Below are 12,714 nucleotides of genomic sequence, written 5' to 3'. Positions count from 1 at the left end.
GTATCTTATTTCCATTTCAGTTCAGGGCCAATACTCTGATATTTAATACATGTATAATCTATAGTATTATTTTTTTAAGCTGCTAGGTGGAGTGACGTATATTTTAGTGGTAGCAAAGAGCAGCAAGGAGCTGAAGATCGAAGAAGAACTTTTTAGGAACATGAATTAAATGGTAATTTGCTCATAATTATGACATGATTTAAATAAACAAAAACATATTCAAAAAACTCCTAAGTGATAAGTTTTATCTTTCTAGTCTAGTGGCAATCTATTATAGGCTTAGTCAATCTGTGGAAATGTCAATTAAAAGTCTTAAAGTCGATCATTTCCATTCTATTATAAGGTTTTACGTCAGTGCTAATTGGGACTGGTATGTTATAATTGCTAAACTACTGAATATTTGTCGATGCAATAATATTATTGTGCATCAGAGCATGTCATCATTCAAGTATTGCGCAATCTGCTTTATAGTTTAGGGCTGGCAAATTTTATAGTTTATATTGTAGTAAACCAAGACCTCTAGTAGGTCTTGGTTTTTACCACTACCAGACGATAGAATCCACTCTAAGCAAATGAAATGTAGAAAACAAAACTAGTCGGTTTAAACTAAACCAAGTCCTAAAATAAAACCGTCGGGAATCCAAAATACAAACACCTCAAATTTCTCGCTGAATTTTGTACGACCTAAATGGAAATATTGTGTCTCAATGAACTAAGTGTATTTTTCCAAACAGATCGATTAGGCAGATTCGTTTAAAAAAGTTATACTGTAGAGGTTTTTTCAGAACAGTTTTATTTTAAACCAATTTAGGGTCATTTACTCCGTTTAAGCGAGTGTCTGGGAACAAAGAAACGAGGGACAAGCGATATTTTTCCAGGTATATATCCTTAATTACACAAATTCATATTTTATGTTATTCTATAAAACATAGCTTTATTGAGATGAAATGCCAACGACTTTAGTAAATAGCAATCTCGTTTTCGTTCCGTGCACGTCTCGCTAGGTCTAAAACGGTTCGTCGGGGAGCGGGCGGCCAGACGCCGCCCGCCCAGTCGTCGGCCGCCCGCCCTTCTGCGCGCGCGCACACACGGAAAACAAACAGGTCAGTCAAACTGCATTTTTCTACTAAAATACATCTCTCCATGTCATATCCGACTTTTGTATTCCCGGAACAAAACTGTGTGCATTATGGATTATTTATTTTCGACGGTGTATTTCTGTTTGCGGTACATTGGATGCAAGACCGTCCTGAATGTGTAATTAACCAAAACGGCATTTTGTAGGGATTGCAACACTTTTTAGATAAACACACGTCGCACTGAAATAACTTGACGTTATTTTAGCTGATAAACTGTGCAGGGTTATTTGATAAAAGTCTCACGTGTTGTAATGTACAAGTGTATGTGGACGATGTGATTTTGTACACCGGGTCATTGCTTGGCAAGGCTTTGATATAATTTCTGTTACAGTTATTTAAAAGTGGTTCTTTACGTGTGAAGTTTACTTTGTTTTTAGAATGTTTTATCCAAATTAATCCATATTGTTCGCGACTTATTTCTCTGTTACTTTTGTATGTTTATTTCGGTCTGTAAATGTATTCGATGGACAATTCACTCCGTGAAATATTTGTCATTATTGCTCATCTTCCCATTATTTTTCACGCAACGACACTTAAATTAATTGAAAGATAGTTCTTTGTTTTTATTTGATCTGATATTCGGTTCATATTTGAAGGTATTTTTATAGATTTTTTTATTCTCTGTAAAGGACTAAGGACGGTTGGGTAAAGGACTGTGAATCTTTTAGCAACACAGAACAACATTTGACTCGTAAACACGGTTCTTGCCTCTGTGCAACCGGGTTTTTACAACATAAATTCATAACAGGATGAACATTTTATTCTAAAAGCATTATCTTTGCAAAAATTGGTTATTGTAGACACATAATCGATTCGCCTGCAGCCACTTTGAAAGAATCTGCTTTTAATCGCCTCATTGATTCAAACATAATTATGTATTTCGAACTACTGAAAACGAACAGCGGTTGTTCTTGACACAAACGCTTATGAAATTAATAGAATTGATATTTTTTCTGATTAACAGACCATATTTTCAGTTTAATTATTTCATGCATTTTTTAATAATTTTATCAGAACTTAGCTTTAATACTTAACATTTTGCAATGTAAGGTATTTTTTACCTGTTTCTTCTTAAGAGACAAGCAGAAGAGCATTTTCAGTACTCCTACTCACATTGAAACATTCACATACCTTTGAGTCAGCTGTTGCAGCAGTGTAGGTGTTACTCTATAAAAAAGAGTTCGAAACGTTAAAAGATCTATGTCACGTATTCTACAAACAAATAAAACTTTCAGTTGTTTACTCAAATTTGGTTCGGGCGGAAATCGAACCCGAATAAAGTTCACACTCGATATAAAACCTAGACAAAAAAACAGATATTTGTAGCCAAAAATATTCTTTGTGAAATTTCAATGAATTGTCTACACGCGTAAAAGTGTTTATTTCTATTACATAAAGTACATTCACACCGTTGAACTAATTAACTCTATAAATATGTAGGTATAGTGGTTTTGTTATGTATTGCGAGAATACTACTTACACAGGTAGGTGCGCACGCGCCGATCGCAATACGTCTGTCACACTCCAGTAAATCGGTGTCCGACTGCTCGCTGTGATGTTCAATTTTAATGCGCTTATTGAAATTTATATTTGCTTAGACACTTGTTTAGTCCGGTCAAATTAGACCAAAAAATCAGTAAACCCACGACAAATTCAGGGGAAGCTGAAAATTCTTAAAATTGTTTAAATTATAATTATAAACATTGTCTTAAAAGTCCCAACCGATCCCATGTAAGGAAAAAATTTTAGCGGGGTAATAAGGTCCAAAAAATGAGTTTTTCGCGATTTTCTTGAAAACGGTAAGTTTTATCGCAAAATTACCCCAGACATAATTTGTAGATCAGGGAATTTCCTATAAAAAAGGTATCAATAATTTTTTCCCTAAAAGCCACCGCTTCTGAGATATAACGATGCAAAAAATTGCGAGCGTCATAATACACTCATACACTACTTCAACTTGCTTTAGCAATTATAATATTAAAAGAAGTTGAAATCGATGACATCATGGATGCTGATTTAATAATTAATATCGAAAATATAGTAGATAAAATTTTTTCATACAATGATATTGAAAATTATGAAATATCTGGAGCTTTACTTAATAAACTGAATCAAAAACTTAAGGATTATGAGGAACGAGGACCAACAGCGAAACTTTGGATTCAATATTTTTATATGGTTTCAATTCTTAAAGAGTTTTTAAGAGCTGAACGTATGGGGGATTGGAAAGCTCATTTAAACTGCGTCAAAGAAATGCTTCCTTACTTTCACGCGTCTGGACATTTTCCGTATGCTAAGTCTGCACACCTATACTTGCAGGATATGCTACAATTAGAGAATTTCATAGATCCTGAAGTCTATAAAAAAATTTCAGAAGGATTCTTCACTGTGAGACGTTCAGACAAATTAAGCTGTGGCACTTCAACGGACATGGTAATTGAGCAGTCTATGATGAAAGCTATGAAGACAGATGGAGGTATTGCTCGAGGAAGAAGCACAAAACAGAGTGTCATAAGTAAATGGGTTTATAGTATGCATGCAATGAATACAGTTTGTGAAAAATTAGAAGATCTGGCTAATGTTAGGATGGATACGACCGAGCAGCATGTTGCTGCAAGTGATTCACGAGTAAAAAAAGATGCTAAAGACTTACGAAAACTTTTGGAATGGTTCTCAATACATAATCCTTTTCCAGAGGTTTTGCATCGTTATATCTCAGAAGCGGTGGCTTTTAGGGAAAAATTTTTTGATACCTTTTTTATAGGAAATTCCCTGATCTACAAATTATGTCTGGGGTAATTTTGCGATAAAACTTACCGTTTTCAAGAAAATCGCGAAAAACTCATTTTTTGGACCTTATTACCCCGCTAATTTTTTTTCCTTACATGGGATCGGTTGGGACTTTTAAGACAATGTTTATAATTATAATTTAAACAATTTTAAGAATTTTCAGCTTCCCCTGAATTTGTCGTGGGTCAAATGTCTAAATTGACCGGAGTAGTTTTGATGCCTAGTGTATTTTAGTTCACATTTATTGTACGTTTATAATCTCGTTTGTTTGTTATATTATATTTTAATATTTAATGTTTACTGACAGTAATGAACTTATGGTCGGTCACCACTTCTAAATGCATTGGATACCTTATCTGATGGATTTTTGTTAGTTGTTTTCATACATTTGCTGGCATTATAACTAACTGATAGGTAGATTATATGACACTTATTCATAAGCTGTAGGACTGGGCCTTAGTTTCTTAGAAAGGTTTCTTAGTCCCGTTGTTTTGTGTAGTCACAATATAATTGAATACAATATTAACATTCAAAATTACAATGAAGAAACACTTTACAATACAGCCTAGATGTTCCAAAGAAGTTTTCCCGCATTTTTCACTGGGAAACATAGTAAATGAAAGGAGCCAATCATGTGAACGGCCGGTGGAGAAGACTTGTGATTGACGTCTTTCGATCTAGTTTCATCCGGCTTCGTAGCACGGCTAATACTCAGTAACACAATTGTGGATTGTAGACCACTGCTGCAAGCTTCCTTTCAACCCATGTTTCTAGTTTTCTTGTATTTGTTGCTACGGAAATCGGATAGGCACTTTAAATCTCGCACTAATATGAACACACATCACTTGGGCGTAACCTTTAGTTTATAAGATCTTTGGGACAATGTTTTAAGTGTTAACGCACTCACGCTCATGCACTCGTGCGCTATGCAAGCTAAAGATGCTGTAGTAACAAGCGTATTGTGACCATTGTCTGTCGGGTCTGAGATGTGCTGAAACTATAAGCACTAGGCACCATCGTTCTGGCAAGAATTTTAAGTCCCAATGAGGTCCCTCTTCATTAAGTAAACTAGTCTAACATGCGACGGCATGGTACTTAACTAAATAAACATTGTTACTAGAATGACTTATATTTGACAAACCACCATAAATGCCGTTATGATAGCTAAGATCTTTACCTTTACTGTCTTTACCCTTAAATCCTTAATTATCTAGAAATGTTTACGTGTAGTCTTGGAAATGTTTAGTAACAGACTAGGTTCTCATCATATAACGATTTATTTTGGGCTTTCTAAGTCGTAGAACTAGAATGTAACGAAATGTAAAGTAAACTCCTCATATTTCATGCTGCTTAACTCATATTAAGTCAAATATGTGTGTCGTTTCTCGTGTAAACGGTTTAAGATTGCATAAGTCTTGGCCACGCGTAATTGGCTTCAATTAGGTACTTATAATTATAATTATAATACTTGAAACTCATGAACAACGCCCTTCGCCAATCCACACTAAGTTTTTATATCAAATTCAGTCGTTGCAATCATGCGTAAACACAGAGAAGAGTCAGACAAGAGGAAAACTCCAAATTCTTGAAACTTTTTTCCTGTTCCTACTTAGTTAAATAAAGTGTAAAAATACATTTAACCAACTCCTTTAAAGTCTCAAACTCCGATACTTATGTTTTATTCAACGGCCCGCCTAATGCAAACAGTGATTAAAACCACAATTTCCAGCATTATTCCTACCCTATAGTTGCAAAACTTCCCAACACTCATTGTTATCAGTCATAAGACCCATCGAATATATTTGTAAGCCGACCCCGATACGTTGTTAGCTAGAAGATGAATAGACAGAGACATTTGTGTGTATTATTTATAAACAAGAGAGTCTGATCGGTGCTATTTTCGTCCGCATTTGAACTCAACTTTCGTAAGCTAGCTGATACGCGCTATGACAGTGTGCGTACTATGTTATTTATTTATGTTTATTAATATAAATCTATGTGTTGTGACACATAATAATTTTCTCTATATACTCCTAAAGCTTTAAATTTTTTTAAAGATAAGTTGGCTTTTATTTCAACATGGTTGCTTAGCAGTCGAAAGAATGCTACTTTAAAATATTACTTCAATAAGTTTATTAATACTGTGCTAATGTCTGAATTAAGCTTAAAGCTAAGCTAAACGAAAGATAGTCAAAAAACCAAACTCAAACCACCTTTTAAAACTCAACCTAACTCCATAAAAATCAAAACTGTTACATGTTTATATTAAGTAACACAATATACCCCAAACACCATTAGCCAATTTCTTTAAAGCCTCCACAAAAACACCCAACTTCAAAATCCAAAGAAAAATCAACAATACATTCAACTCTATGTCTCTATTCTAACACTATCATGTTTGAAAATTCAATTTACAAAAGAAGTAGACAGTAGTATTTTAATATTAGGGTCAAGTAGACTGGATTATTGCACTTTCAACAGGTTAACTAAAATTCTTCCAAACATTTTTCTGCAACAAATTCCTTTACAGCATTGCAAGTAACACAAATAACTTTCATATTTAAATACAAGCGTTATAGATGGCAGCTCCCGTAGCCTTGCTCTCTGCTCTGTTTAAGCTCAGTTAAAAAGAACATGTTTTGCAATTCCCTTCATTCGTTGCTGAGAGGCCGGACACCCTTCAAAAACAGTAGTCGCGTGTTATGGAATGCTACAAATAAAATCAGCGATTGTTTTGAACTTCAATAAGAAACTTTTTGTTCAGCTGGAGACTGGGGTTGACTGGATTGGGTGGTCGAAGAATAAGTAACTACTCTTTAGGATATATTGTTGGACTGTTTAGAGCGCGTATCGCAACATTATAATTTTTAATAAAATACTTTTATAAACATAGTGTTTATAAAACTCTGTTGATTGTCGCCAGTGAGTTTGAACATCCCTCCGCGTTATATTGATTTAGGGGTGGAGGGAGCACATGGCGTCTCTACGCGCCCCCCGCCCTTACATCCTAGCTCATCAATGCTGCCACAACAATCATACAACCGATGCGTTCCAAAATTACGAAATGCAACTACAAAGTTGCGTTCCGTAGTTAGAAGATACAGACCTAAACGTAAATCTACTAAATATAAAAATGTAAGATATTTCTATCTACTTGTTAGTAGATAATATGCAAAACATAGAACTTTAATTTATGAAAGGCTCAAAATTGTAGTTTAAAGGTAGAAAAATAAAATTTGAGCGAACTACACAAACGTAATGTAAAATAGACGAAAATTAAAGACTAAATGACTGATCAAACAATTGAATTTGAGTGACAATAAGATTTAATAGCATGTTCATTCACAAATTAGCATTAAGTAATACGGCAAATGTTTGTTTTTATTTACCTAGTGTATTATTTAGTATCTGAACGCATCCTTAACGGGTATGAAAAGTTTGTGTAGGGAAAAGAAATATTGTTTTCCGTAACTACTTCTTTTAATGTTGAGTTATTTTTTTTATGTAATGATTAAGACGTTTAATAGTTTTATATTACGATTACAATAATACCAATGCGTAACAGACAGAAAAACATTAGTAGGTAATTCTAATAAGGAAATAAATAATAAATATTTAAACAAAGTCGTGGCGTGCAACCTAGTTCACAATAGAGCTTTTGTCAGCGTTTTCAACCGCATCAACATTTTAGCTTCAGTTTACCTGACTTCGATATTTTATACGACACATTGCGCTTCAAGTTTCACTCGTGGGAATTCTTTGAAATACCTAATTTATTGTTTAAGATACTTGAAACCGGGAATGCAGGTGATTGTGTTTCTTTTGATAGTGCCGCTGTACAATTGACACTTAGATAGAATAAAAAATATATCGCATTAGGAAATGTTATTTTTCGTTTTCTTTTAGTTTGATACTAAGCTCATATTTGTACAATTAAGACCAGAAGATTACGCAAAGGGCAAGTTATTTGGTTTTTACATTTTAGACTGCTATTAGATTGATGTAACTAACTTTTAGGCTAACAAATTTAAGGTTTTTCTTCATTTTAAACATATTAATAACATACTTCCTCGATGGTTAATCAAACATTTTTTGAGATATATTCAATTCTTAGTAACACATCTCAGACAAGCGCTACAGAAAAGCGTATTGGGATTTTACTAGAAACAGTATTTGAATATAACAATCAATTCTTAATAAAATGAACAATAAACATAAGTATTTATACCCAAATGTATATTAATATAAGTAATTTTATTGCGACTATGAAGTAAAGTGTGCACATACATAACCAGAAACAGCTTGTCATCAAGTCACTTTTCATCTTGCCATCAACTTAGAGTAAGCACGTTAGCCAAGCTGATCAGTAGGCTGGCACGGTGACTTGACTACTAGGACGATATATCGAGATTACTGCTAGTCGGCTTGACAATTCAACCAACAAGGAAGTGATACTGTTACAGTGTTGATTAGTTTGCCTTGTCGTACGGAAAATTATAAGGCAGGAAATGCCGCCAAGTCTGCGTGAACCAACCAAACAGACTTACTATTGGGTCCCTGAATGTCTTCAGGAACCAGTATACTAAATATACTACTACTGAAGATCCACTAATGGGTATTTTAAGACTTAATAGTCTCTAAAGACTTATTATATGATTCTGAACATCGTTGCATTGATTTTTAATTTTCTTTGTAGTAAGGACACTGGACAGTCACAAGTCAGAAAGTGTATCCCAATGATTGATCCGAGACGTAAGAATACTCAAAAGTTAGTCTTGGTTTTAGGTAGTAGGTTTATTACCGACGAAGTATAAGCGTGCAAAACTTGTAAACACAATTGTTTTGTTTACGCTAGTTAATTGGCCAACACCGTCAGTTTTAAGGTTATTATAACAGTTACCACTCACCACTTCCTTCAAACATATACTACAAACATTCGCTATAATGTGTGTCAAGTTCATTTTCAGTAATTTATAAATTATTGGCCCAATTTCGGTGTTAGCAACCATCTTGTAACCTTAGGTAGTTTATGAATTATTGTTTACTTGTGCAACTAGCGGTATGTTATTAATATTTTGTTGGACTGTGCTGTAGACAAAATCATTTCCTTCACAAAGTTTCCAATCAACTAAAGTTAGTTTCTAACTTATATCAGGCAATTCTTAACGATAAAGGCCAGTTTTTTTTTCTTATCAGTTATTATCAGAATACGGTGTTATTAATTTTATAATACACGTTGTTTTGAGTCCACAAGTAAGATTGAAACCAAGCTTCTGGGACATAAGCTTGATCTTCCTAAATCTTATATTAATCTAACTTATTGTCATACAATAGACAAGTTTAAGACTATATAACATCAAGTTATAATAGAAGGAATGGAGCTAGATAAAATGGTGTGAAAATGGGTAAATTAAAGTCCTGCTGTTATATTATCTACTTCAAGACTAAATGTCTTAGCAAGCCCTTTCATGTATTTGTTTTTAGTTCTTGCTACTGAAAACCAAGTGGAAACGAGAGATATGGCTACTAACTAAAGTTAGTAGTACCCACAAGTATCTCAATACGTATCTATCACTACGTTTCCTACTGAAAACAACACATTCTTCTTTGAAACACGAGAATACAACAATACTATCGGAGACGCAAGCACGTTCTTATATTTGCGTCGATCTTCAAAACAACTGCAAACATTTTGGTACAATTCACAGCCAGTGTACGTATTCCGTGTAAATCTTAAAATAGCCCCCTAGGAACAATTAGGAGTGGGGAGGGCGTCCCCAGCGGAATAGAGGCAAACTGGGATATATAAAAATAATTTGTCAGGATATCCCATCGCATCGAAATGCTTCGAAGTTATTTTTGAACCACCGACTGTTTCGTAAAGCTGTAATATTTTAATCAAACGCAAAGGCAATGACACGTGAAAACAAGTAATTACTTAGAGTGATTGTTTTTGGTACGGGCGGGTTTAATTGTTTTAGAGTGAACAAATTTTAATAAATAGTTTTTTTCTTCTACTCTCATGAATGATAGTATATCAAATATAGATTTAACGATAATTTTTCTTTTATATTTGTGTTGATAACTATATAACAGATGCCTGTAACTTTGTTCGCGTAGATGAACTATGAAATAGCAGTTTTTCAAACATACATTAAGTAAGATTCGTAAACAACTTCGATTATGAGTGAAAAAGAAAAAGTTTAAGTAAACATGGTGTCTGACCATGCTTACTTAAACTTATTCTTTTTTTAAAGTTATTGCTAATAGTATTCCAAGATTGCATCTTTGAAAGTATGTTTCCGTTCTCAATATGTGGTTTATGATAAATACAAGTCCTGAATATTTTTTCGCTATAATGTTTATATTTAAGATCGTAATCAAGTTTTGTTAGTTACCTTAGTCAGGTTTAGTTTTTCAAACATTTGCTTGCCTCATCGCGTTTAGAATGCTAAGGCTTCCGGCAATAAATGGAGGTATCTTATGCGTTAACGAAATTTGGTGCTTTTTAGGACAAACATTACGTTTTATCTTTATTTTGTGCAGTGTTTACAATAATGTATTTACCAACATAGTCACTTAATGCAATTATACCATTGCACAGTATGTGTTCATCATAGAATGGCGATGTCACCTTTTATAAACCACTGCAGGCAAAACCGAGGCAACATATCACTTTATGATATTATCTGAATTTTAAAATGTGTCAGTTACTTAGTGTTACTTACTAGATTTTTGCTCCACCAAATGTAGTACACAGGTAAAGCTTGTCTATTTTAAAAACTGGAGGCAAGATTTGGGTGATTTGTGAATTTAGAGCGACAACTGTTTACAGATTGTACCCGATATTCTTCGAGGAATATACACATTACCATGTCGATGGAACTAATTAAGGTTTTCCTGTAATTATTGCAAGAATATAGGCCACTTGGGTACGGGGTCGTCCACTTGAGAACCAATCTCTTACCAGCTATCTTTAGAGAGATATTTTTGGCATACTTTTGGCTTTTATCCACACTCCAAAGGCTTAAACAATCAACAAACTAGAAGTCGTTAATGTTCTGTGACTCATGAGCTATGAATATAAAAAATAGTTTACGTTGTGTTTACTACACAAATGTATAATGCGGTATTTAAAAGTTCTTAATGAAGTAAAACATTGTGGACATGTGAAATGAACTTACTTGTAAAAAAATATAAGTCCAATACTTTGCTAACAAGTACTTCTTAACTAGACTTTATTTCTAGCATCTTTGTGAAATATGATAGAACCATGGTTCTGTCTCATGAGACGTACAGAATAAGATGACATAGAAATATGATTTGAGAGTAAGAACACAAGTTGTAACTGATTCGAAGAACAGGAATCCTTTTATTAATCAAGGGGCATTGATAGATGCATTATTGCGTAAAATGTGGGATCCCGCAATGCGAAAAGATGTTCAATAGCCGATATCTGGTCTTTAGGAAGTGCCATCAAGTCTGAAACCCTATGATTGGACGGCATCGCCATTCCATCAAAGATCCGTTCTCCATTTTACCACCTTATACAAGAATACTATTAATCTACCATGGTTACGCCACTATTACTGCCTCAGTGGACAGTCTCCACCCAGAATAATGGGTAAAGACGTGAGTCTACCACCCTGGCCAGGTGCGGGATGGAGATTTAAGTGAGAAAATACAAAAGAGATTGCTCTAGTGATTGAACTCTTGGGCCTTCGGGCAGTACGGGTTTGTAAACATAAATGCCACGTGGCGATTTTCCAACGGTGAGTCGGCGTAGTTTCATCACAATCACATCATCGCTCACGTAGACTCATTTTTTTATGCCTTCATTTATTTTTGTCATCGCAGTGTTCTGCGTGACTCTACAGTGAAATACGTGTTTTTTGGAATTGTGTTATTGATTTAGAATTATGTGTCTGTTAATAATTTATTATCTTACTTAAAAGCAACAAATCTTACGAAAGCTCAAAAGTTGAGAGTGTCTTTCCATACAGTGGTCACATCAGTCAAACATTTAGTCAGTTCCTGAACGCAACCTTTTCAGAAACGATATGAAACACAAATATGTAATATAAAATACGATGTAACATTTAGCCGTATGACTTCGTGAAAACTGCTATGCTTTGTTGCATTGATTAAGGAGCCACTTTAAACAAATGTTTTGATTGGTCATATAGTCATTATAATTTTTCTAGTATTAGTTTATTACCACGACAGGCATTTGGTTTGTGTAGCCTGATAAATATTTTTTAAGTTTCTGAACGCACCCGCTTTGACAGAGACAAACTATTTGTTAGGAAACAAAAACTTTTACATACTATTATATTCTGAGGTAGTACATAGTTAGCCAGAACAGCTTGTATAACAACAAAATAGACATACTGATAGCACGAAAAAATTTTCAAGTTATATTGAAATCTTACTTCAAGCATTAATCATAGTCAAAGACGACATGAAAACCCAAGTAAAGGAAATCGTGTTGACTCATTTTTAGGCGTTTGATGCAAGTCATAAATCTAGCAAAAGTTTATAATAAATCTTTGTGCAAAATTAATAGCTATAGTCTATTTTAAACGGGCTGGATTCAGGTCGTCGTAACTGGCATAGTAATTACTGATCTAGGCATTAGGTATTCTAGGTCGCACGTAGCCCTAAGGAGTAAAGTAACAGATGATTTTCTCAGATCTATGTTCAACGAACGTGGTTTAAATGCCGTATAGTAGGCCACGGAATGTCTAAAATTAATTTTCAGAAAGTTTATATCTATGATTACGCT

The 12,714-nt window shown here is 34.2% G+C and overlaps 1 protein-coding gene across 5 annotated transcripts in view; it reads left to right on the top strand.

Annotated features, from left to right (window-relative positions):
• Nucleotides 1-1,048: 1,048 nt before the first annotated feature.
• The window catches only part of Fhos (Formin homology 2 domain containing), a 94,619-nt gene continuing 82,953 nt past the window's right edge, over nt 1,049-12,714 (top strand). For all 5 annotated transcript variants that reach the window (XR_012960369.1, XR_012960368.1, XR_012960370.1 and 2 more), the window contains exon 1: nt 1,049-1,103. The gene's annotated coding sequence lies outside the window, so the exon portion shown is untranslated. The remainder of the gene's footprint in view (nt 1,104-12,714) is intronic.

Source organism: Anticarsia gemmatalis, chromosome Z (genome assembly GCF_050436995.1).
Source record: "Anticarsia gemmatalis isolate Benzon Research Colony breed Stoneville strain chromosome Z, ilAntGemm2 primary, whole genome shotgun sequence".
In the NCBI taxonomy this organism is placed as follows: domain Eukaryota; kingdom Metazoa; phylum Arthropoda; class Insecta; order Lepidoptera; family Erebidae; genus Anticarsia; species Anticarsia gemmatalis.
Note: the sequence above shows the minus strand (reverse complement) of the source record. Positions and strands in the feature narration are given on the sequence as shown.